Source organism: Oncorhynchus nerka, linkage group LG12 (genome assembly GCF_034236695.1).
Source record: "Oncorhynchus nerka isolate Pitt River linkage group LG12, Oner_Uvic_2.0, whole genome shotgun sequence".
In the NCBI taxonomy this organism is placed as follows: Eukaryota; Metazoa; Chordata; class Actinopteri; order Salmoniformes; family Salmonidae; genus Oncorhynchus; species Oncorhynchus nerka.
The window spans coordinates 75,169,889-75,197,618 of record NC_088407.1 but is presented as its reverse complement, the minus strand read 5'-3'; the positions used below and the strand labels follow the sequence as shown (position 1 = coordinate 75,197,618).

At 43.6% G+C, this 27,730-nt stretch overlaps 1 pseudogene; it reads left to right on the top strand.

The window, feature by feature from the left end:
* Positions 1-1,040: 1,040 nt before the first annotated feature.
* Positions 1,041-27,148, top strand: LOC115138722 (galactocerebrosidase-like; annotated as a pseudogene).
* The last annotated feature ends 582 nt before the right edge of the window (positions 27,149-27,730 follow it).

The following is a 27,730-nucleotide window of genomic DNA, read 5'->3' as shown; positions in this document are numbered from 1 at the left end:
GGTGTGCCGACTCGAGCGCAGTGGAAGTCTCGACCCATGCTACTCTACTCGCAAGCAAGTATACAAGGCCATCCCTTGTCCGCTATTCAGCAAATCAGATAATGACTCCGTACTCCTGCTTCCTGTTTACAAGCAGAAGTTCAAACCTGAAGTACCCGTGACTCCCACCATTGAGAAATAGTCAACAGAATCAGAAATTATGCTACAGGACTGCTTTGCTAGCGCTGATGTGGTGTCTGAGGTGGTTAGCTCGTTGATGTCATCGGCGAGTCTCGGGACATCTCTGCCGATGACATCAACGAGCGAACCACCTCCATCACTGGCTTCGTTAGGAAATGCATCGGCGACATTGTCCCCACAGTGAAGGTTCGCTGCTTCCCCAATCAGAAGCCCTGGATTAACATGAGGTTGGCGCTAACCTAAAGGAGAGGGCTACCACACACAGGGCTATCACAGACAACCCTGAGGCTACGGCTGAGGACAGGAACAATAGGCTGGCTTGACGGGTCCTCCATATTACATCACATTTTCCAACATGACATTAGCATTCTTCTGAATTCTGATCGAGTTTATGTAATAACTCGAAAAATAGAAAGGTGAGGTGTAACTTTGCATTGGGACTTTTGATGCATATTCTAATGCAAATTCATATGTTACATGTGGTTAAGTTTATGCTACCTACCCTTTAAGGTATATTTACTTTTACTCAAGTATGGCAATTTAGTACTTTTTCCACCACGGAACCAATGAAATCTCCCTGTTTCCATGTTGACCTAGTGTATGTCATTGGCGTCAGCTGATGGCGGCTGGAGGCAAAAAAAGTGCATACATTTTTGGACCATTATTTGGACAAAACACTTCATCAGAGATTTTAGATTTGATTGGAATAAAGCCCTCCCTTTACCTAGTCTCATTGTAAGAAAACAAGTTCGATATCATACACCTTGTTGTCACATGATCTACATTGGGGCGTGGTTATATGAAAACTCTTGCGTTTTCATCGCTCATAGTAGTCAGACAGACTTTTGTAAACATTGAGTATGATTTATAAATTATATTTTTCTATCGTGTGTTTGTTTGTGTTTTGATCTCTGCACTCCTGAGATCTACGTTTTGGATGATAAAATCGGATTAGGGAGGGAGTTTGACACCATTGGAGGTTTGAGCGGTGGAGGGGTAAGTAGCTAATGCTAGCTGCTAAAACTAGGCTTCTTCCTGGTTCGACTGTACGAGAAAGATCAATGCAACAAAAGAGTACATTTACAATTTAATCTTTGTCACTTTCTGACACGTTTCCCTCTTAGTTTTAGGCAACATTTTATTTTTATTTTTTTATTTCACCTTTATTTAACCAGGTAGGCAAGTTGAGAACAAGTTCTCATTTACAATTGCGACCTGGCCAAGATAAAGCAAAGCAGTTCGACAGATACAACGACACAGAGTTACACATGGAGTAAAACAAACATACAGTCAATAATACAGTATAAACAAGTCTGTATACAACGTGAGCAAATGAGGAGAGAAGGGAGGTAAAGGCAAAAAAGGCCATGGTGGCAAAGTAAATACAATATAGCAAGTAAAACACTGGAATGGTAGTTTTGCAATGGAAGAATGTGCAAACATCTCGCCTGCTTGTAAATTATGCTGAACCCTACCGCAGCCAGATAATGGACTACCTTTTCAAAGTAAATTAGCTACAAATGTAAACATTCTTATGTCATGACTGAATACCTCTTATCTCATTTAATGGGTCGCCGTTCATTAATCGTATCTTAGTGTGAGATCCATAACAGTATGTCACTTTTATTTGCTGTCTGCAGCCAAACTTTGGGGTTTCTCTACACATCCTGAAAGTGGAGATTGGAGGTGATGCCCAGACCACAGGTAAACATGGGAAAATGCCTCCTGCACTTCCTATGTTAGGTTCATAAGTAGCACCCTTTTCCCCTTTATAGTGCACTACTTTTGCCAGGGCCCGTAGGGAGGTATACTTTGTGTTTATCAAACATTTATTTGAGTTACATTACCTAGCATGTAGGATTTAGCATTCTACAATGCAGTACATTTCAATTCAGTTTTTCCCCCCTAGATGGAACAGAACCCTCACATATGCACTATGAGAACGATGAGCACTACTTCAGAGGGTATGAGTGGTGGCTGATGAGAGAAGCCAAGAAGAGGAATCCCAACATCACTCTCATAGGTGAGGCTGGATGACCATTAGAGCCTTTCTGCCTTATTATGATTAGGATAACATACTACACTTTACTGAACAAAAATATAAATGCAACCATTTCAAAGAGTTACAGTTCATAGAAGGAAATCAGTCAATTTAAATAAATACATCTGGCCCTAATCTATGGATTTCACATGACTGGGCAGGGGTGCAGCCATGAGTGGGCCTGGGAGGGCATATGCCACCCACTTCGGAGCCAGGCCCAGCCAATCAGAATTTGTTTTTCTCCACAAAAATACTTTATTACAGACAGAAATACTCCTCAGCACCCCTCCTCAGACAATCCCACAGAAGAAGCCGGATGTGAAAGTCCTGGGCTGGCGTGGTTACTTGTGGTTTGCAGCTGTGAGGCCAATTGGATGTCTTGCCAAATTCTCTAAAATGACAGTGGAGGTGGCTTATGGTAAAGAAAGGTTCATTCAATTCTCTGGCAACAACTCTGTTGGACATTCCTGCAGTCAGCATGCCAATTGCACTTTCTCTCAACGTGAGACATATGGGGCATTGTGTTGTGTGACAACTGCACATTTTAGAGTGGCCTTTTTTTGTGCAATGATCATGATCTTGCCTTTGCTCACTAACAGGGATGTTATCAAATGTGTCCACAAAATTTGAGAGAAATAAGTGTTTTGTACTTATGGAAAAAAGATCCCAGAAATTATTTCACCTCATGAAAAATGGGATCAAATTGTACTTGTCACATGCGCCGAATACAACAGATGTAGACCTCACAGTGAAATGCTTACTTACAAGCCCTTAACCAACAAGGCAGTTCTAAGAAAATGCCGAAATAAAAGTAACAAATCATTTAAGAGCAGCAGTAATATAACAATAGCGAGGCTATATACAGGGGGTACCGATACAGAGTCAATATGTGGGGGCTCTGGTGTCGAGGTAATTGAGGTAATATGTACATGTAGGAAAAGTTATTAAAGTGACTGCATAGATAATAACAGAGAGTAGCAGCAGCATAGAAGTGGAGCAATGCAAGTAATCTGGGTAGCCATTTGATTAGATGTTCAGGAGTCTTAGGGCTTGGGGGTAGAAGCTGTTTAGAAGCCTCTTGGACCTAGACTTGGCGCTCTGGTACCGCTTGCCCGTGCGGTAGCAGAGAGAACAGTCCATGACTAGGTTGGCTGGGGTCTTTAACAATTTTAGGGCCTTCCTCTGACACCGCCTGGTATAGAGGTCCTGGATGGCAGGAAGCTTGGCCCCGGTGATGTACTGGGCCCTAAGCACTACCCTCTGTAGTGTCTTGCGGTTGGAGGCCAAGCAGTTGCCATACCAGGCGGTGATGCAACCCATCAGGATGCTCTCGATGGTGCAGCTGTAGAACCTTTTGAGGATCTGAAGATCCATGCCAAATCTTTTCAGTCTCCTGAGGGGGAATAGGTTTTGACGTGCCTTCTTCACGACTGTCTTGGTGTGCTTGGACCATGTTAGTTTGTTGGTGATGTGGATGCCAAGGAACTTGAAGCTCTCAACCTGCTCCACTACAGCTGCGTCAATGAGAATGGGGGTGTGATCTGTCCTCCTTTTCCTGTAGTCCACAATCATCTCCTTTGTTTTCATCACATTGAGGGAGGGGTTGTTGTCATTGCGCCACACGGTCAGGTCTCTGACCTCCCTATAGGCTGTCTCGTCATTGTGTCATCAGCAAACTTAATAATGGTGTTTGAGTCGTGCCTGGCCGTGCAGTCATGAGTGAACAGGGAGTACCGGAGGGGACTGAGCACGCACCCCTGAGGGGCCCCTGTGTTGAGGATCAGTGTGGCGGATGTGTTGTTACCTACCCTTACCACCTGGGGGCAGCCTGTCAGGAATTCCAGGATCCAGTTGCAGAGGGAGGTGTTTTGTCCCAGGGTCCTTAGCTTAGTGATGAGCTTTGAAGGCACTGTGGTGTTGAACACTAAGCTGTAGTCAATTAATAACATTCTCACATATGTGTTCATTTTGTGTGAAAGGGCAGTGTGGAGTGCAATGGAGGTTGCATAATTTGTGGATCTGTTGAGGCGGTATGCAAATTGGAGTGGGTCTAGAGTTTCTGGGATAATGGTGTTGATGTGAGCCATGACCAGCCTTTCAAAGCACGTCATGGTTGCAGACCTGAGTGCTATGGGTCGGTAGTCATTTAGGCAGATTACCTTGGTGTTCTTGGGCACAGGGACTATGGTGGTCAGCTTGAATGTTGGTATTACAGAGTCTGACAGGGAGAGGTTGAAAATGTCAGTGAAGACACTTGCCAGCTGTTCAGCGCATGCTCAGAGTACACCTGGTAATCCGTCTGGCCTAGTGAATGTTGACCTGTTTAAAGGTCTTAGTCACAGTGTCTGCGGAGAGCATGATCACACAGTCGTCCAGAACAGCTGACGCTCTCATTCATGTTTCAGTGTTACTTGCCTTGAAGCGAGCTTAGAAGTTATTTGGCTCGTCTGGTAGGCTTGTGTCACTGGGCAACTCTCGGCTGTGCATCCCTTTGTAGTCTGTAATAGTTTGCAAGCCCTGCCACATCCGACAAGTGTCGGAGCCGGTGTAGTACGATTCTATTTTAGTCCTATATTGACGCTTTGCCTGTTAAATGGTTTGTCGGAGGGCATTGTGGGATTTCTTATATGCTTCCGAGTCCCACTCCTTGATAGCAGCAGCTCTATCCTTTAGCTCAGTGTGGATGTTGCCTGTAATCCATGACTTCTGGTTGGGGTTTGTGGTGTTTATTTTTTGGTTCATTATAGATATGTTTGCCTTTCAAATCAGAAGACAAGCAGTTGGATATATCCAGTGCTTAACTTGGACTGAAATAGGTGCCAGTACCGTTTATATTTATGTGCGGGAACTCTGCAATACTTTTGAGCTAGGGGAGGTGGATTAACTCACTCTGTTCTGGTGTGCTCCTGCCCAAGCCAAGCGCTGGATATATTTGGTATGATTTCACAGATAAGACTTGTAGCTAGTGTGTCAAATTTTGCATAGGCTGTTAGATAAGCGTCAGCTGTGGTCTTTCTCTAACAATGGCCTCTGTTAATGTTACCTCTTGTACCTGTAGGCTTGCCGTGGGCCTTCCCAGGTTGGGTTGGGCAAGGGAAGAACTGGCCATATGACTTACCTGATATAACTGCATCCTATGTGGTGTCCTGGATCTTAGGAGCCAAGCAGTACCATGACCTGGATATTGATTATGTTGGGGTGTGTATTCTATTTGTTTTTGTGGGTTGTATATTGAGAATATTGTAATTTATTTAACCAGGAAGGGCTCATTGAGATTTTAAATCTCTTTCTCAAGGGTGTCCTGTCCAAGATGGGCAGCACCAATTCATTACACAATTACAGACAACATGAAAAACTACAAGTAATCTAGTAAAAATCACAGGAGTATAACGAAATCATAGAACAGCACATTTAAAAACATTGACAGGTCAAGGAATCAGCCTCAAAATCTGTCAGCAATTATTTAAAAACACCAACAAGTTCTTCCAGTTTTAAAACTATTTTGTACGGATTTTCATTAGACCCCTTTTACCAAATTGAGTTCAGTCATTTCTAACAGTTAGCAGGATAAAGTCCTGAGAAAGAAGAGTGTACCCACCACGTTTTTGAAGAATAAAAATGCCCAAATAAAATGGCAGTAAACCCAAAATGGCTTTGTAAATAACAGTATACCAGTGGCTGAGCATACGAGTGACTAGAGAGGGCCAGCCAACCAGTGGTGGAAAAAGTACTAAATTGTCATACTTGAGTAAAAGTTAAGATACCTTGATATAAAATGTGAAAGTCAGCAAGTAAAATACTATTTGAGTAAAAGTAAAAAAGTATTTGTTTTTAAATATACTTAATTATCAAAAGTAAATGGAATTAAAAGTAAAAGTATAAATAATTTCAAGTTCCTTATATTAAGCAAACCAGACGGCACAATTTTCTTGTCTTTTTGTTATTGACGGATAGCAGACGCACACTCCAACACTCAGACATAATTTCCAACTAAGCATTTGTGTTTAGTGAGTCTGCCAGATCAGAGGCAGAGATGACCAGGGATGTTCTCTTGATAAGTGTGTGAATTGGACCATTTTCCTGTCAAAATGTAACGAGTACTTTTGGGTGTCAGGGAAAATGTAAAAAGGACATACTTTTCTTTAGGAATATAGTGAAGTAAAAGTTGTGAAAAATATACCCCAAAAATCTACATAAGTAGTACTTTAAAATAGTTTTACTTAAGTACTTTACACCAATGCAGCCAACCCTGGTTTACAATGTCCAGTGTTGCTTAAGAGTTTTTCAGTTTAAAATAAATCTTAATGCTCCATGGTAAAGGGTGTCAATTGATCTCACATACTGAGTGGAAGCATTCATATATAAAATATCACCATAGTCTAGGCATAAATGTAGCTGATAGACTCTTTCTGACTTCAAAAGAAAAGCAGGCCTCACCTGGTAAAATAAGGGTAAAAAAAAGCAGGCCTTATCAAATCAAATGTATTTATATCGCCCTTCTTACATCAGCTGATATCTCAAAGTGCTGTACAGAAACCCAGCCTAAAACCCCAAACAGCAAGTAATGCAGGTGTAGAAGCATGGTGGCTAGGAAAAACTCCCTAGAAAGGCCAAAACCTAGGAAGAAACCTAGAAAGGAACCAGGCTATGAGGGGTGGCAAGTCCTCTTCTGGCTATGCCGGGTGGAGATTATAACAGAACATGACCAAGATGTTCAAATGTTCATAAATGACCAGCATGGCCAAATAATAATAATCACAGTAGTTGTCGAGGGTACAACAGGTCAGCACCTCAGGAGTAAATGTCAGTTGGCTTTTCATAGCCGATCATTAAGAGTATCTTTACCGTTCCTGCTGTCTCTAGAGAGTTGAAAACCACAGGTCTGGGACAGGTAGCACATCCGGTGAACAGGTCAGGGTTCCATAGCCGCAGACAGAACAGTTGAAACTGGAGCAGCAGCACGGCCAGGTGGCCTGGGGACAGCAAGGAGGAGTCATGCCAGGTAGTCCTGAGGCATGGTCCTAGGGCTCACACACAGGACACCGGATAAGACAGGAGAAGTACTCCAGATATAACAGACGGACCCAAGCCCCCCGACACATAAACTACTGCAGCATATATACTGGAGGTTGAGACAGGAGGGGTCAGGAGACACTGTGGCCCCATCATACCCCCGGACAGGGCCAATCAGGCAGGATATAACCCTAACCACTTTGCCAAAGCACAGCCCCCACACCACTAGAAGGATATCTTCAACCATCAATTTACCATCCTGAGACAAGGCCGAGTATATCCCACAAAGATCTCCGCCACGGCACAACCCAAGGGGAGGGGGGGCGCCAACCCAGACAGGAAGATCACGTCAGTGACTCAACCCACTCAAGTGACGCACCCCTCCTAGGGACGGCATGGAAGAGCACCAGTAAGCCAGTGACTCCTAAGTTAGTTATCTTAACTTCAGCTAATTGGATACAAACACGATCTACATACTGTATGTGTTCCTTCAATCTACCCACCTGTTTAAACATATGCTGTTGATGTTTTCTAACTATATAGATCTGGAATGAAAAGAACTTTGACAGCAAGTACATCAAGGTTTGTATTTGTAAGGTTTTCTCTCCCTATTTTAGCAGCCATTAGCATTTTACACAATGTGAACTGTCTTAGAAGAAAACAATAGCCACTAACATTTGGTTTTACTATTGCAGCCATTTTGTTAATTTAGGTCTATATGCAATTGGCAGAGAGAGATGCAGAGGTATACAATTGTTCATAAATACATCAAAATCCTATCAAGATAGATCAGCTGTTTGCATCTGAGAGCATTTAATTTGTGACCAAGGTGCTCTGAGACACGTTGGCTTAACCGGTGTGGGTATCATCGCAGCTGACGTGACTGGGACATTTCCACTGCTATGGTTGTAGACCCGTACCTCAACAATGCTGTCGAGGTGGTAGGTTAAGTAGAGGAGAACTTGGACCACAACTTGCTCTGAAGTGACACAAAACAGCCCCTGCTATTCCTACTCACTCCGTCTCACTCGGTTTCTTCCACGGCATGGTATTTCTCACGTGAAGCTAAGTCATTTCACAGGTATTTCTCTCTGTAGATGTGGTGTAGGCAATAGTGTTCTGTAGGTCTATAAATGCACTGCTCCATACCAAACAATCATACTCTCAGATGCATTTTCACCAAAGTAAAGTGTTAAATAACATTGCATCATTAAACCCAGATGCCAGTTAAGGTGATTGAGGAACTGAACGGTCTTTCAGTTCGCTTTTGTCACCAGTTAGTTATTCCACTCCACCCTTCTAGAACACTTGTCAGGCAAGCGATAAGGAAGTCTGCATGATGCCATCCCGTTTCATAACTGTGATTGCTCTGTTGTGTTCAGACTAGCCAATAAGCTGAATGTTGGTGGCTGTTTTTACTTCAGATGCCTGAGCAGTCAGGAGATGTAGATGCCTAACGCAATTACAGTCAACTCCTGGTAATCCAAACTTTGTTTTAAGTGCATTTCAGTGCACCAGTACAAATTCAAATACATTCCTCATAATTCATCTGGATAATCTTATTTAGTGCATATATTCATGGAAGTCCCAAGACATTGCATTTACCAGGAGTTGATTATCTACTAATAGAGAATGTGTCCCCTCTAGTATCTAAGATGCATCTATTGCATGGCACTGGCATATGTTAAAGTAAAAGGTGAATACAATAATGTAGTCCATGGTCCTGAATGGTTCTTCAATACCTCATCACCTTCTCACTCACCTTTCTCTCTCTGTCACTGGGTAGCTGCTGCGGCACACTCTGGATAAGGGGGGTTTGGAGAAGGTCAGAATCATAGCCAGTGATAACCTATGGCAGCCTATAACCTACTCAGTGCTTGTCGATCGAGAGCTGGCCGAAGCAGTTGATGTGATAGGGTAGGAGAGTGTTTCTGTGAATTATGCTGCGTCATCTCTTGAAGAGACCACCTCTTCCATATACTGCATGAAGCATTTCTTCCATCCTTTCAGGAAGTATTCCTCAGGACTACATTCTGCATTCACAGTGCTTATTTTGTTTTTCATGATGTATGTGTTGTTTCATAGTTTTGATGTCTTCCTTATTATTCTACAATGTAGAAAGTAGTAAATATAAAGAACTTTTGAATGAGTAGGTGTGTCCAACCTTTTGACTGGTACTGTATGTCTGTATACGTATGTGTGTGAACATGTGTTTGTATGCGCGCGTGTGTATGTTCATCACCTTCATACCATTCCATGTGTGTGGCCTGACAGGGCCCACTACCCAGGCACCACCTCAGTGATGGACGCCCGGAAGACACAGAAGAAGCTGTGGTCGTCTGAAGACTATAGCACTTTCAATGACGAGGTTGGGGGGAGGCTGCTGGGCCCGCATTGTCACCCAGAACTATGTCAACGGACTCATGACTGCGTAGGTTTTATTTATTTATCTGTACACAAAATTAGCCTAAGTACGGCAACAGTGAGAAGGTCGTTCTTGACATTAAGGGTTGCCCTATTGACCATGGGCAAGTGAACTTAGCAGTTAGACAAGTTGAGCCTGCTTAGATAATTTATTGTCAATTGTCACAGAGATGCTGAAATGTGTAATTTTTTATTTTGGTACTCCGTCTGTGATTGAAATAGTTTACTTTTGTTGTTAGACTGAATAGTTGTCAATTAAGGCCCTGGCTGAGAATACGGAGTTTTCGCCCCCAGCCTTACAGAAATCTTTCTTAATCTCTTTATCAAAGCTAAGGATCCGGATCACGTTCTGAGCACTCTCCTTTATGTTGCCCTCTTTCCTCACCCTCTTCTGAACCTTGATGAAGAAGCCTACACTGAGTGTACATTAGGGACATGACATAGACTGACCAGGTAAATCCAAGTGAAGGCTATGATCCCTAGTTGATGTCACCTGTTAAATCCACTTCAATCAGTGTAGATGAAGGAGAGGAGACAGGTTATGCAAGGACTGTGTTGTGGACCATATTTGTTTGTAGATTAAATTGTCTGTGACACAATGTGACTGTGAAATGTGAAGAAAGATTTTTAAGTCTCAAGACAATTGAGGCATGGATTGTGTATGTGTGCTATTCAGAGGGTGATAAAATATTTAAGTGCCTTTGAATGGGTTATGGCAGTAGGTGCCAGGCGCACAGGTTAGAGTGTGTCAAGCACAGCTACATTGTTGGGTTTTTCACGCTTAACAGTTGCCTGTGCGTATCAAGAATGGTCCACCACCCAAACGACATCTAGCCTACTTGATACAAGTGTGGAAAACATGGGCCAGAATCCCTGTGGAAAATGTTCGACACCTTGTAGAGTCCATGCCCCGACTAATTGAGGCTATTCTGAGAGCAAAAGGTGAAGCAACTCAATATTAGGACAGTGTTCTTAATGTTTTGTACACTCAGTGTTTGTGTGCCTCATATTTAAGAACAGCTCAAATAAAAACCTGTGTTGATTTGAACAAACATTTCCAAAATGAAATATATGTTTGTTCAGCACCATATCCTGGAACCTGGTAGCCAGTTACTATGAGGATCTTCCCTTTGGGCGAGATGGCTTGATGACAGCAGAGGAGCCCTGGACTGTGAACTATGTGGTGGAATCACCCATCTGGACAACTGGTAACCCTCTGCACTTAAAGGAATGGATGGCTCACCCTCAAATTGTTGTTTTTCATATATTTTGTTATGAGTTACACTTGTTAACACTTGCAAAGTAGGTACAGATTAGCACAATGATGTTTGATGACCTTCTTACAGATTCGCTGTTATATGAAGCTTCCCCAAAAGCAGCTCTCAGCATCTCACATTTCGTCTTGAAGCAAGTGACAACTGCTAATGTAGATAAAATAATTTGAATATTTGATTTACATTTGACAATATTGTCTCCTAGCACACACCACCCAGTTTAGCCAGCCTGGATGGACCTACCTACAGACCGTTGGGCATCTGGCAAACGGGGGAAGCTATGTCACACTGACTGACAGCAAGGGAAACCTCACCGTCGTCATAGAAACCATGGTTGGTATTTATCTTCCTGTATATTATGTCTGTTAAACTGAATATTTATTCTGAGTAATGCTATCTAATGTTAGTAGAAGGCTTCATTATTTTGTTGATTGTACACTGTGCTTTGAACCATTTCCTAATTTGAATAGTCCATTCAAGTAAAGCTCTTGTTAGATCTCTGAAGCTTAACTTTTAAGGCTGGTTTTGGAGAAAGTCAACAATTTCCTCAGGCTCTCTCTATCATACTAAGCTGTGCTTTCCCAGGAGCCTCCGATCTAAGCTTTAGCTAGTAGAAGGAAGTCCGGTGAGTTATCAGCTCGCTTCCGCTGTCTGTTGATGCAAGGACTGTGTTGTGACCATAGTTTGTTTGTAGATTAAATTGTCTGTGACACAATGTGACTGTGAAATGTGATATTTTTGTTCTCTATCTTTCAGACTCATGATCATTCTGTGTGCATAAGGCCTCCACTGCTGCCCTTCAATGTCACACCCCAGAATGTAACATTCCAACTCAATGGATCTTTTGTGAGTATTGTTACAGTTATCGCATGCCTGTTAATGATTAAAAGGCTACTTTGTCTTAGTAAACGTCTCTTTCATTGGCCTCGATCAGGGAATTACAGGTATGGCAGTCGAGGTTTGACTTCAAGACTAAAAAGCCATTCTTCTTCAAGAAACTGAGCCCCTTAAAGGTAAACTTACTCCTCTGACAACTGTGATCTTTTTATGTACGTATATACAGTTGTAGTCGGAAAGTTACGTAAACTTAAGATGGTGTCATTAAAACTCGTTTTTCAACCACTCCACAAGTTCCTTGTTAACTTCTTGCGTCGAGCCAACCCGGATCCGGGATCATGACTACAGCCTCAAGCCCATTACCATAACGCAACGTTAACTATTCATGAAAATCGCAAATGAAATTAAATCAATATGCTAGCTCTCATGCTTAGCCTTTTGTTAACAACACTGTCATCTCAGATTTTCAAAAATATGCTTCTCTACCATAGCAAAACTAGCATTTAGCATTTAGCGTTAGCATTTAGCATTAGCATTTAGCGTTAGCATCACCAGGCAACATTTTCACAAAAACCAGCAAAAACATTCAATAAATCATTTACCTTTGAAGAACTTCGGATGTTTTCAATGAGGGGACTCTCAGTTAGATAGCAAATGTTCAGTTTTCCTGAAAGATTATTTGTGCAGGAGAAATCGGTCCGTTTTCTGCGTCATGTTTGGCTACCAAAAAAAAACGAAAATTCAGTTATAAAAACGCAGAACTTTTTCCATAATAACTACATAATATCGACTGAAACATGGCAAACGTTGTTTAGAATCAATCCTCAAGGTGTTTTTCTACATATCTCTTCAATGATGTATCGTTCCTGGAAGTGTGCTTCTCTGAATGTATCGCATGGTAAAATGATTGCCACTGAGAATTACGCACCAATTTAGACAAAGGACCCCGGACGGGACCCTGGCAAATGTAGTCTCTTATGGCCAATCTTCCAATGATATGCCTACAAATACGTCACAATGCTGCAGACATCTTGGACGAACGGCAGAGAGCATAAGCTCGTTCACAGCACATTCACAGCCATATAAGGAGACGATAGTAAAACAGAGCTTCAGAAATTCAGGTCATTTCCTGTTTGAGGTTACATCTTGGTTTCGCCTGTAGCATAATTTCTGGGGCACTCACAGATAATATCTTTGCAGTTTTGAAAACGTCAGAGTGTTTTCTTTCCAAAGCTGCCAATTATATGCATAGTCGAGCATCTTTTCGTGACAAAATATTGCGCTTAAAACGGGAACGTTTTTTTTATCCAATAATGACATAGCGCCCCCATAGGTTGAAGAGGTTTTAACAAGTCAGTTAGGACATCTACTTTGTGCAGGACAATACATTTTTCCAACAATTGTATACAGACATTATTTCACTTATAACTCACTGTATCACCATTCCAGTGGGTCAGAAGTTTACGTACACTGAAAAAATCCAGAAAATGATGTCATGGCTTTAGAAGATTCTGGTAGGCTAATTTATATCAATTGGAGGTGTACCTGTTGATGTATTTCAAGGCCTACCTTCAAACTCAGTGCCTCTTTGCTTGACATCATGGGAAAATCAAAAGAAATCAGCCAAGACCTTAGAAAAAGAATTGTAGACTTCCGCAAGTCTGGTTCATCCTTGGGAGCAATTTCCAAACACCTGAAGGTACCACATTAATCTGTACAAACAATAGTACGGAAGTATAAACGCCATGGGACCACGCAGCAGTCATACCGCTCAGAAAGGAGACGTGTTCTGTCTCCTAGAGATGAACGTACTTTGGTGCGAAAAGTGCAAATCAATCCCAGAACAACAGCAAAGGACCTTGTGAAGATGCTGGAGGAAACAGGTACAAAAGTATCTATATCCACAGTAAAACGGGTCCTATATCGACATAACTTGAAAGGCCGCTCAGCAAGGAAGAAGTCACTGCTTCAAAACTGCCATAAAAAAAGACAGACTATGGTTTGCAACTGCTCATGGGGACAAAGAGCTTACTTTTGGAGAAATGTCCTCTGGTCTGATGAAGCAAAAATAGAACTGTTTGGCCATAATGACCATCGTTATGTTTGGAGGAAAAGGGGGATGCTTGCAAGCCGAAGCACGGGGGTGGCAGCATCATGTTGTGGGGGTTCTTTGCAGCAGGAGGGACTGGTGCACTTCAAAATAGATGGCTCATTAGGGAGGAAAAGTATGTGGATATATTGAAGCAACATCTCAAGACATCAGTCAGGAAGTTGAAGCTTGGTCACAAATGGGTCTTCGAAATGAACAATAACCCAAGGCATTCTTCCAAAGTTGTGGCAAAATGGCTTAACTTCTTGCGTCGAGCCATCCCGGATCCGGTATCGTGACTACAGCCTCAAGCTCATTACCATAACGCAACGTTAACTATTCATGAAAATCTCAAATGAAATGAAATTAATCTATTTGCTCTCAAGCTTAGCCTTTTGTTAACAACACTGTCATCTCAGATTTTCAAAATATGCTTCTCAACCATTGCAAAACAAGCATTTGTGTAACAGTATTGATAGCTAACATAGCATCTAGCATAGCATTTAGCATTAGCATTCAGCAGGCAACATTTTCACAAAAACCATAAAAGCATTCAAATAAAATCATTTACCTTTGAAGAACTTCGGATGTTTTCAATGAGGAGACTCTCAGATAGCAAATGTTCAGTTTTTCCTGAAAGATTATTTGTTTAGGACAAATCGCTCCGTTTTCTGCGTCACGTTTAGCTATGAAAAAAAACCTGTATCCAGGATTGTGTAAATCTATCCGCAAGCTCATTAGCATAACACAACGTTAACTATTCATGAAAATCGCAAATGAAATGAAATTAATCTATTTGCTCTCAAGCTTAGCCTTTTGTTAACAACACTGTCATCTCAGATTTTCAAAATATGCTTTTGAACCATAGCTAAACAAGCATTTGTGTAACAGTATTAGTATTAGCCTAGCCTCTATTTCCTCTATTTCAGCATGCAACATTTTCCACAAAAACCATAAAAGCATTCAAATAGAATCATTTACCTTTGAAGAACTTCAGATGTTTTCAATGAGGAGACTCTGTTAGATAGCAAATGTTCCGTTTTTACAAAAAATATTATTTGTGTCGACTAATCGCTCCGTTTTGTTCATCACGTTTGGGTAAGGAAAAAAATAAAAAATAAGTCATTAAAACGCGAACTTTTTTCCAAATTAACTCCATAATATCAACAGAAACATGGCAAACCGATGTTTAGAATCAGCCCTCAAGGTGTTTTTCACATATATATCGACGATAACTGCCACGATGGATTTTTACTTTCTCTTCTGAAGAAATCTGCCCTCAGAATCTGGGCCATTTCCTGTATGAAACTTCATCTTGGTTTTGCCTGTTGCATTAGTTCTGGGGCACTCACAGATAATATCTTTGCAGTTTTGGAGACGTCAGAGTTTTGTCTTTCCAAGGCTGTCAATTCCATGCATAGTCGAGCATCTTTTCGTGACAAAATATTGCGCTTAAATATCTTTTTATCCAATAATGACACAGCGCCCCCATAGGTTGAAGAGGTTAAGGACAACAAAGTCAAGGTATTGGAATGGACATCGCAAAGCCCTGACCTCAATTCTATAGAAAATTTGTGGGCAGAACTGAAAAAGCGTATGCGAGCAAGGAGACCTACAAACCTGACTCAGTTACACCATCTCTGTCAGGAGGAATGGGCCAGAATTCACCCAACTTATTGTGAGAAGCTTGTGGAAGGCTACCCCAAAAGATATGACCCAAGTTATACAATTTAATGGCAGTGCTACCAGATACTATTTGAGTGTATGTAAACTTCTGAGCTACTGGGAATGTGATGAAAGAAATAAAGGCTGAAATAAATTATTCTCTCTACTATTATTCTGACGTTTCACATTCTTAAAATAAAGTGGTGATCCTAACTGACCTAAGACAGGGAATTTGTAAAAACTGAGTTTAAATGTACTTGGCTAAGGTGTATGTAAACTTCCGACTTCAACTGTATATATTTTTTTTTATACAAGAGGTGTGTGCCCAAGCTTCTGAAAGTGTTAGACAGAGTGTCATCTTGTCTTTGGATCGTGTTTTGAGTCTTGCACAGTATGATATTTCTCCTCCTGTGACATTTCACATCTCCAAACTAACTTTTATGAGCGGTTACGTTGGATATGTTTTAGTGTGGGCAGTTTTTTTTGCCATGAGTTTCATGCTGGCTCCCTTACACTTTCCTTGCTAGATTTCCGATGGTTTGTTCACCTTGAGCCTGGATGTAGATGAGGTTTACACTTTAACCACCATAACCACTGGGCAGAAAGGGACGTACCATGATCCACCCCCCTCTGACACATTCCCCAAAGTATACAAGGATGATGTTGGTAAGTACATTTTAAAAGGAGAAATGTCACTATCTACCAAAAACAACCCGCAAATGATCATAAAACATATTAAAAAAGTAAATTATTAAATTAATGCTGTTCTCTTTTGTGCTTGCTCTCTCTCTGCTTCTCTCTCTCTGCAGCGATCCCTTCCTTCTCTGAGGCCCCAGACTTTGCTGACCAGACGGGGGTGTTTGAGTATTACATAAACCTGACGGACCCTGGTCCTCATGTCTTCACCCTGCGCCAGGTGGTCACACTGATGCCTGTTACCTGGGCAGCAGATTCCGAACAGACCATTAGCGTCATCGGAGACTGTAAATGGTAAGGAATCAGGGCAGGGGAAGTGGGGGGCGAGGTATAGGGTGAAGTTCCCCCTAGTTGTTGATCTAGGGTTAGTTTTGTATTTCCCTCACTAATGCTTAAGGTTATGATTGGGGCAGGGGAAGCTGATCCTAGATCTGTACCAAGGGGAAACTTCTTCGACTCCTGCTCAAGTCATGATAATAACATTAATTAGAAAGAGCTTTTATCTGCCTTGATGTGCTACAAATGTCTTATGAAACTGGTGCGTGTAATTACTGGACAGGAAAACGGGTCAAGAAAGAGTGCATTTTACGGTGTAGAATTGTTATGGTGTATACTGTATGTTTTCCAGGCAGAAGCTGACAGTGAGCTGTGATGTCTTCATGGAGACGGTGAAGACTGGAGGAGTGTTCCTCGCAGCCAGAGTGGACAAAGGAGGCGGGTCGGTCCGCAGCGCTAAAGGAGTCTTCTTCTGGGTGTTTGCAGATGGCTCCTACAAAGTCACCAATGACCTTGGTCGGTATTTTACTCAAAATAAATGTAAATGGATGGACATTTTTCCAGACACAGGTTAAGCCTAGTCTAGGACTTAAAAGGCATCTCAATGTTGATTATCCATTGAAAGAGATTTGACATTTTAGTCATTTAGCAGACACTCTTATACAGGGGTGAAAGTATATTTAAGTTCTTCCTGGTACGGGACCTCCTGTGTGTGCACGCTCGTGCACCCAAAACATTTATGAGTGGCCCTTTACATTCTGCCGCCCTGTACGTTCTGCCGCCCTAGGCTAGACAAAACATTACCACCCCCAACCTATCCCCTCTAAACTAGAATAGAATTCAGGAGGGGTCGGCAATAGGTTTGGACTTGGGACCATTTTTTTCTCAGCTAATAGTCGGCAGAACAGAACATAATGGCAGCCCAATTCATAGACCTATACTACAAATTAAACCCAATTTAACATATCTGATTAGTAGGATATATAAATCAGTTCAATGTCAATAATATATCCTAATATTTTCAATCTGAGTACTGTGATAAAATCACCAAGATCCCTCTTAAATTTGTTTTTTTTTATGTTTCTTTGTGCGTTGATTGGGGGAAAACAGCTTGCATTCAACAGAAAATGTAGCTCTGAAAGTCTCAAAAGAAAGGTGGATCATGAAAATAGAAGTTTCAGGGAAGAATGGATAGAGAAATATGCATTCTTACCATATTTGTCCAATGTCAAACCAGAGTGTCTTGTTTACAAAGAAACGGTTTCTGTTTGCAAATAATTTAATATTAGAGTATGAATCTAACCAGGCACTTTAAAAAGTTACCTGTCCAACCACACAGGCGGCTCGACCAACACAGAAAAATGGAAACTTCAACTGCTTACTACTTGTCCGTCGCTTAGCCCAACAACAGAAGTGTTTCCCTAAATGCTGCCTGGGACAGAATAGCTATACATTCCGCAGCTCAGCTTCAGAATGTCATAGAGACTAATCGATATATCCCATATGCATCAGTCATGTCTTTTGTGGGCATTTTAAAGCTTGTTTGTAGCGTAAGGCACCACAGAGTTAAACATTGTTATAGAACACTTTGTATTATCTGGAGGCTTTTATTTAGTTCAAAATATAAAGCTAATGTGTATCCTTTTTGCATTTTACTTAAACTAACAGTATGGCATACTCCCAATTAATTTAAGCCCTGGTTTTACTGATACACACCAAGCCGTTCCCAGACTTTGAGGTATTTAAATGAAATCAAATTAAAATGAAGACAATTGTTGAAATGAATTACTTTCAGCACCATTTCCTGTCTGTCTGTTTGACTATGCCACTCTAAAGCTGATGCCTGCCCGCTTGCCGTTTTTCTCTCCTGCACTCACTCTCTCCTCATTAATAAGTTAAGGATTTTAAAGTGTCTGTTTCATGACATTGTAATACATTTGGTCTCCAGTCTGGGGCTACAGAAAAGGCAACTCCACAGGCTACTCTTTCTACTGTAGGCTACACAGGCCTAATTTATGTTAAATTGATTTGATGGAGCCCTGCAGTGCTACATCTCTCCCACAGCACCCTGCAGAGGCGCGCTGGACATGGATAAGATAAATATTTTTGGCACATCTTATCATGAGGCAGCATCAGCGCTCACTTAAGTAGCCCTCATGCCACTGAGTGAGAGAAGTTCTCATTGTTTTGGGGCAGAATAATGTGAGGTGTTATGTGTTGTTGGAGGTGCGTCTTGGTCAAACTGCTGATCATAGATTTATCTTTAGAATCCCTATTCATTCAATAGCTTCTGTAGGCCTATATATGACATTTTATTGTGGCATGAACACAACAATCACTTCAAAGGGCTCCTTTAGTAGGTTTCCTGCGCACGTGTAGCGACTGGCAACTTATCTCTGGCAACAGTGAATGGAAAGAGACTTCTTCTGTTGCACTAAACACCACAGTGTCATGCTATTTAGTGACAGAAATAATGGCTCCACTAAACACCAGTGTCATGCTATTTAGTGACAGAATGAATGGCTCCACTAAACACCACAGTGTCATGCTATTTAGTGACAGAATGAATGGCTCCACTAAACACCACAGTGTCATGCTATTTAGTGACAGAATGAATGGCTCCACTAAACACCAAAGTGTCATGCTATTTCGTGACAGAATGAATGGCTCCACTAAACACTCAGTGTCACGCTATTTGGTGACAGAATTAATGGCTCCACTGCTGTCCATGCGAGTCTCGGTTTTCGGCCACTCATCTCTGCCTTGGCAAAATGTCAGTGTTTTCCTAGAACCACATGGCATTTTGGAACATAGTCTATACCACCCGCTTTCAAGTTGATTCACTCAAAAGAGATGGCCGCCTCGCTTCTCGTTCCTAGGAAACTATGCCGTGTTGTTTTTTTACGTGTTATTTCTTACATTGGTACCACAGGTAATCTTAGGTTTCATTACATATAATCGGGAGGAACTACCGGAGATAAGAGCAATGTCAACTTACCATTACGATCAAGAATACGACTTTCCCGAAGCGGTTCCTCTGTTTTGCCCACCACCCAGGACAGTGGATCGGATCCCAGCCGGCGAACCAAAACAACGATGCCGTAAAAGGGGCAGACGAAGCGGTCTTCTGGTCAGGCTCCGGAGATGGGCACATTGCGCACCGCTCCCGAGCATACTACTCACCAATGTCCAGTCTCTTGACAACAAGGTTGATGAAATCCGAACAAGGGTAGCATTCCAGAGAGACATAAGAGACTGTAACGTTCTATACTTTATGGAAACATGGCCCACTCGAGACACTCTATCGGAGTCGGTACAGCCAGCTGGTTTCTTCACACATCGGGCTGACAGAAACAAGCATCCTTCTGGTAAGAAAAGAGGTGGGGGGTATGCCTTATGATTAACGAGATGTGGTGTGATCATAATAACATACAGGAACTCAAGTCCTTCTGTTCACCTGACTTAGAATTCCTCACAATCAAATGTCGACCGCATTATCTACCAACAGAATTCGATTTCACAGCCACATATATTCCCCCTCAAGCAGAGACATCGATGGCCCTGAACAAACTTTATTTGACTCTATTTGACCCCGCCCTCCTTTCGGAAAAGCTGACCACGACTCCATTTTGTTGCTCCCTGCCTATAGACAGGGACTAAAACAAGAAGCCCCCGCGCTCGGGTCTTTTCAACGCTTTTCTGACCAATCTGATTCCACGCTTCAAAATTGCTTCGATCACGTGGATTGGGATATACACCCATTGCGTCAAACAACAACATTGATGAATACGCTGATTCGGTGAGCGAGTTTATTAGCAAGTACATCGGCGATGTCGTACCCACAGCAACTATTAAAACATTCCCAAACCAGAAACTGTGGATTCATGGCAGCATTCGCGCAAAACTGAAAGTGCGAACCACTGCTTTTAACCAGGGCAAGGTGACCGGAGACATGAACGAATACAAACAGTGAAGCTATTCCCTCCGCAAAGCAATCAAACAAGCTAAGCGTCAGTATAGAGACAAAGTAGAGTCGCAATTCAATGCCTCAGACACGAGGTATGTGGCAGGGTCTACAGTCAATCACAGATTACAAAAAGAAAACCAGTCCCGTCGCGGACCAGGATGTCTTGCTCACAGACAGACTAAACATCTTCTTTGCTCGCTTTGAGGACAATACAGTGCCACTGATACGCCCGCTACCAAAACTTGGGGACTCTCCTTCACTGCAGACGACTTGGGTAAAACATTTAAACGTGTTAACCCTCGCAAGGCTGCAGGCCCAGACGGCATCCCCAGCCGCGTCCTCAGTGCATGCGCAGACCATCTGGCTGGTGTGTTTACGAACATATTCAATCAATTCTTATCCCAGTCTGCTGTTCCCACATGCTTCAAGAGGGCCACCATTGTTCCTGTTCCCAAGAAAGCTAAGGTAACTGAGCTAAACTACTACCGCCCCTAAGCATTCACTTCCGTCATCATGAAGTGCTTTGAGACTAGTCATGGACCATATCACCTCCACCCTACCTGACACCCTAGACCCACTCCAATTTGCTTACCGCCCCAATAGGTCCACAGACGACGCAATCGCAATCACACTGCCCTAATCCATCTGGACAAGAGGAATACCTATGTGAGAATGCTGTTCATTGACTACAGCTCAGCATTTAACACCATAGTACTCTCCAAACTCGTCATCAAGCTCGAGACCCTGGGTCTTGACCCCGCCCTGTGCAACTGGGTACTGGACTTCCTGATGGGCCGCCCCCAGGTGGTGAGGGTAGGTAACAACATCTCCACCCCGCTGATCCTCAACACTGGGGCCCCACAAGGGTGCATTCTGAGCCCTTTCCTGTACTCCCTGTTCACCTACGACTGCGTGGCCATGCACGCCTCCAACTCAATCATCAAGTTTTCAGACGACACTACAGTGCTAGGCTTGATTACCAACAACAACGAGATGGCCTACAGGGAGGAGGTGAGGGCCCTCGGAGTGTGGTGTCAGGAAAATAACCTCTCACTCAACGTCAACAAAACAAAACAAAGGAGATGATTGTCGACTTCAGGAAACAGCAGAGGGAGCACCCCCCTATCCACATCGATGGGACAGTAGTGGAGAGGGTAGTAAGTTTTAAGTTCCTCTGCGTACACATCATGGACAAACTGAATTGGTCCATCCACACAGACAGTGTGGTGAAGAAGGCGCAGCAGCGCCTCTTCAACCTCAGGAGGCTGAAGGAATTCGGCTTGTCACCAAAAGCACTCGCAAACTTTTACAGATGCACAATCGAGAGCATCTTGTCGGGCTGTATCACCGCCTGGTACGGCAACTGCTCCGCCCACAACCGTAAGGCTCTCCAGAGGGCAGTGAGATCTGCACAACGCATCACCGGGGGCAAACTACCTGCCCTTCAGGACACCTACACCACCCGATGTCACAGGAAGGCCATAAAGATCATCAAGGACAACAACCACCCGAGCCACTGCCGTGTTCACTCCGCTATCATCCACAAGGCGAGGTCAGTACAGGTGCATCAAAGCAGGGAACGAGAGACTGAAAAACAGCTTCTATCTCAAGGCCATCAGACTGTTAAACAGCCACCACTAACATTGAGTGGCTGCTGCCAACATACTGACTCAACTGCAGCCACTTTAATCATGTAAAAATGTATGTAAAAATGTATCACTAGCCACTTTAAACTATGCCACTTTGTTTACATACCCTACATTACTCATCTCATATGTATATACTGTACTCGATACCATCTACTGCATGTTGCCTATGCCGTTCTTTACCATCACTCATTCATATATTTTTATGTATATATTCTTCATCCCTTTACACTTGTGTGTATAACATTTACATTTAAGTCATTTAGCAGACGCTCTTATCCAGAGCGACTTACAAATTGGTGCTTTCACCTTATGACATCCAGTGGAACAGCCACTTTACAATAGTGCATCTAGGTCTTTTAAGGGGGGAGGGGGGGGTGAGAAGGATTACTTTATCCTATCCTAGGTATTCCTTAAAGAGGTGGGGTTTCAGGTGTCTCCGGAAGGTGGTGATTGACTCCGCTGTCCTGGCGTCGTGAGGGAGTTTGTTCCACCATTGGGGGGCCAGAGCAGCGAACAGTTTTGACTGGGCTGAGCGGGAACTGTACTTCCTCAGTGGTAGGGAGGCGAGCAGGCCAGAGGTGGATGAACGCAGTGCCCTTGTTTGGGTGTAGGGCCTGATCAGAGCCTGGAGGTACTGAGGTGCCGTTCCCCTCACAGCTCCGTAGGCAAGCACCATGGTCTTGTAGCGGATGCGAGCTTCAACTGGAAGCCAGTGGAGAGAGCGGAGGAGCGGGGTGATGTGAGAGAACTTGGGAAGGTTGAACACCAGACGGGCTGCGGCGTTCTGGATGAGTTGTAGGGGTTTAATGGCACAGGCAGGGAGCCCAGCCAACAGCGAGTTGCAGTAATCCAGACGGGAGATGACAAGTGCCTGGATTAGGACCTGCGCCGCTTCCTGTGTGAGGCAGGGTCGTACTCTGCGGATGTTGTAGAGCATGAACCTACAGGAACGGGCCACCGCCTTGATGTTATTTGAGAACGACAGGGTGTTGTCCAGGATCACACCAAGGTTCTTAGCGCTCTGGGACGAGGACACAATGGAGTTGTCAACCGTGATGGCGAGATCATGGAACGGGCAGTCCTTCCCGGGAGGAAGAGCAGCTCCGTCTTGCCGAGGTTCAGCTTGAGGTGATGGTCCGTCATCCACACTGATATGTCTGCCAGACATGCAGAGATGCGATTCGCCACCTGGTCGTCAGAAGGGGGAAAGGAGAAGATTAATTGTGTGTCGTCTGCATAGCAATGATAGGAGAGACCATGTGAGGTTATGACAGAGCCAAGTGACTTGGTGTATAGCGAGAATAGGAGAGGGCCTAGAACAGAGCCCTGGGGGACACCAGTGGTGAGAGCACGTGGTGAGGAGACGGATTCTCGCCACGCCACCTGGTAGGAGCGACCTGTCAGGTAGGACGCAATCCAAGCGTGGGCCGCGCCGGAGATGCGCAACTCGGAGAGGGTGGAGAGGAGGATCTGATGGTTCACAGTATCGAAGGCAGCCGATAGGTCTAGAAGGATGAGAGCAGAGGAGAGAGAGTTAGCTTTAGCAGTGCGGAGCGCCTCCGTGATACAGAGAAGAGCAGTCTCAGTTGAATGACTAGTCTTGAAACCTGACTGATTTGGATCAAGAAGGTCATTCTGAGAGAGATAGCGGGAGAGCTGGCCAAGGACGGCACGTTCAAGAGTTTTGGAGAGAAAAGAAAGAAGGGATACTGGTCTGTAGTTGTTGACATCGGAGGGATCGAGTGTAGGTTTTTTCAGAAGGGGTGCAACTCTCTCTCTTGAAGACGGGAGGGACGTAGCCAGCGGTCAGGGATGAGTTGATGAGCGAGGTGAGGTAAGGGAGAAGGTCACCGGAGATGGTCTGGAGAAGAGAGGAGGGGATAGGGTCAAGCGGGCAGGTTGTTGGGCGGCCGGCCGTCACAAGACGCGAGATTTCATCTGGAGAGAGAGGGGAGAAAGAGGTCAGAGCACAGGGTAGGGCAGTGTGAGCAGAACCAGCGGTGTCGTTTGACTTAGCAAATGAGGATCGGATGTCGTCGACCTTCTTTTCAAAATGGTTGACGAAGTCATCTGCAGAGAGGGAGGAGGGGGGGAGGGGGAGGAGGATTCAAGAGGGAGGAGAAGGTGGCAAAGAGCTTCCTAGGGTTAGAGGCAGATGCTTGGAATTTAGAGTGGTAGAAAGTGGCTTTAGCAGCAGAGACAGAGGAGGAAAATGTAGAGAGGAGGGAGTGAAAGGATGCCAGGTCCGCAGGGAGGCGAGTTTTCCTCCATTTCCGCTCGGCTGCCCGGAGCCCTGTTCTGTGAGCTCGCAATGAGTCGTCGAGCCACGGAGCGGGAGGGGAGGACCGAGCCGGCCTGGAGGATAGGGGACATAGAGAGTCAAAGGATGCAGAAAGGGAGGAGAGGAGGGTTGAGGAGGCAGAATCAGGAGATAGGTTGGAGAAGGTTTGAGCAGAGGGAAGAGATGATAGGATGGAAGAGGAGAGAGTAGCGGGGGAGAGAGAGCGAAGGTTGGGACGGCGCGATACCATCCGAGTAGGGGCAGTGTGGGAAGTGTTGGATGAGAGCGAGAGGGAAAAGGATACAAGGTAGTGGTCGGAGACTTGGAGGGGAGTTGCAATGAGGTTAGTGGAGGAACAGCATCTAGTAAAGATGAGGTTGAGCGTATTGCCTGCCTTGTGAGTAGGGGGAAGGTGAGAGGGTGAGGTCAAAAGAGGAGAGGAGTGGAAAGAAGGAGGCAGAGAGGAATGAGTCAAAGGTAGACGTGGGGAGGTTAAAGTCGCCCAGAACTGTGAGAGGTGAGCCGTCCTCAGGAAAGGAGCTTATCAAGGCATCAAGCTCATTGATGACCTCTCCGAGGGAACCTGGAGGGCGATAAATGATAAGGATGTTAAGCTTGAAAGGGCTGGTAACTGTGACAGCATGGAATTCAAAGGAGGCGATAGACAGATGGGTAAGGGGAGAAAGAGAGAATGACCACTTGGGAGAGATGAGGATCCCGGTGCCACCACCCCGCTGACCAGAAGCTCTCGGGTGTGCGAGAGCACGTGGGCGGACGAAGAGAGAGCAGTAGGAGTAGCGGTGTTGTCTGTGGTGATCCATGTTTCCGTCAGAGCCAAGAAGTCGAGGGACTGGAGGGATGCATAGGCTGAGATGAACTCTGCCTTGTTGGCCGCAGATCGGCAGTTCCAGAGGCTACCGGAGACCTGGAACTCCACGTGGGTCGTGCGCGCTGGGACCACCAGATTAGGGTGGCCGCGGCCATGCGGTGTGGAGCGTTTGTATGGTCTGTGCAGAGAGGAGAGAACAGGGATAGACAGACACATAGTTGACAGGCTAGAGAAGAGGCTACGCTAATGCAGAGGAGATTGGAATGACAAGTGGACTACACGTCTCGAATGTTCAGAAAGTTAAGCTTACGTAGCAAGAATCTAATTGACTAAAATGATTAAAATGATACAGTACTGCTGAGGTAGGCTAGCTGCGTTGTTGACACTACCCTAATCAAGTCGTTCCGTTGAGTGTGAAGTTTCTACAGTGCTGCTTTTCGGGGGCTAGCTGGCTAGCTAGCAGTGTATAAGGTAGTTGTTGTGAAATTGTTAGGTTAGATTACTCGTTGGTTATTACTGCATTGTCGGAACTAGAAGCACAAGCATTTCGCTACACTCACATTAACATCTGCTAACCATGTGTATGTGACAAATAACATTTGATTTGATGTTTCATGCCTCAGACATGAGGTAATGATAAATAATGCTGTAATAGCCTACAGTTTCGACATTTTCTTTTCATTATTGTTATAGGATCATGTTTTACCAGTACGGCGTACCCCCACTATTTATTTTGCCGGGACGCCAATGTTTGTGAACAATGTAATCATAAACAAAAACTGTATAGACTCAAAACATGGTTAAATCTATAATTATGATATCATGGATAACAGTCCTTGAATCCATAGCTCTGTCTATGAGTCTGAGTGGTTACATTTCTCCAGCCCTTAACTTGTTTAGTGTTTGAACTGCAGATTACCCCTTTTAATTGTTTAACAAATTCCTTCTTATCAGTTAATGTGTTGTTGTGTAGTGCACAAGCCATTGATATATTAATGCCTATTGTTTACCAAGTCTTATTTGTTTCACAGTTGGAGAGACTGTGCTTGCGGAGGGTCATTCTGGAACGAGAGCGTACGGCTGGCACACGCTATCCCTCACAGTCGAGGTATGTTCACAACTACAATCTCTGAAACAGTAGGAAAACTAGTTCCATGGAAACCTGATAATTGTCATGAAAATGCATCTCTGTCAGCTCTTCTTTTCATATAAATGACTTCAAGATCTTGGTAGAGTGAAATTGTCTGTCTCTACCAGACAACTTAAAAAATTGAAGTATTTGGTGGTTAGTTTCCTCTCCCTGCCTTTTCCTTTACACAAATAGCCGTATACTGTATATTTATCTGTGTTATTAACTAATAGAAACCTGTCTATTTTCAGGGGGAATGTGCCACAAGGTTGCTGAATGGATATCATCTATGGAAGAATACTGTGGTATTGGGACCAAAGAGTGGCTGGGTTGCCATAGGAACACACTCATTTGAACTGGCACAGTTTGACAACTTTGCTGTGGAGGCAAAATCATAATTTGTCTGTGTTTGTTTGCGGTAAAAATGTCTTGGTCATGATTAACGGTTAACTGTACACCTCCGAGCTAAACAGAGAAATGTTATTTTATTCATTGCCGGCGAACTAATGTTAGCTTACTCTTTGCTGTGCGCTTTTCAAACCCAGGAGAAATAGGCTGTGTGGCTGTTTAATACACCTAGGTAGCTAAGGATGATGATAATAACAGTTAGCTACAACGGGGTAAGACCAACCATTTATATATAGACTAGATGACCGATGGGGCACTCCCCCACCGTTGTATTATATTTTGTAAGCTATAGAATTTGTCTACATTTGTTTTTGCCACATTTATTATATTGAAGACTACTTAATGTGTACTTTTAAACTATATAATGTGAAATAAATATCTAAAACAGTTTCTTTAATGAATCCTTTTTTACTGTCCCCACAACAACAAAAATACGTGAATACATGTAATTTGTTCCTTGAAACATTTCATTGAAATACTGTTCATTCCTATGAAGGACCTATGAAGGACTGCTCCTACTGGAGAGTGCCAATATGGCCGACCGGTGGCTTCAACGCGTCTCAAAGTTTATGTACACCATTGGGTAAGACTGCCGGCCTTAAAGGTCCCCCATCTGTGTGCAGTTCTTGTCTACCTATGTAATTGGGGCGTCCTTGGTGGAGAGTGTTGAGTCAGAGGACATCCAAATGAAGCTGAACAAACAAAATACATGTCTGAAGTTACCAATAATCCTACAAATCTAAGTGATGCTCATAGCATGGCTTCACCTCTGATATATTATTTATGTGTTTTGTATTTCAGTTTGAATATCTCTTCAAGATCATCCCCCAAGTGGAGTGAAGTAGGACTTGTCATCAGGATTTAACATCAGGTTAGTGCCCTCTGCAATTCAGAATTGTACTCGCATCATATTTAAAAGTGATTCAGTGAAAGCCTTTTCTCCCTTTGATTATATTTAGGGGGAGCTCTTAC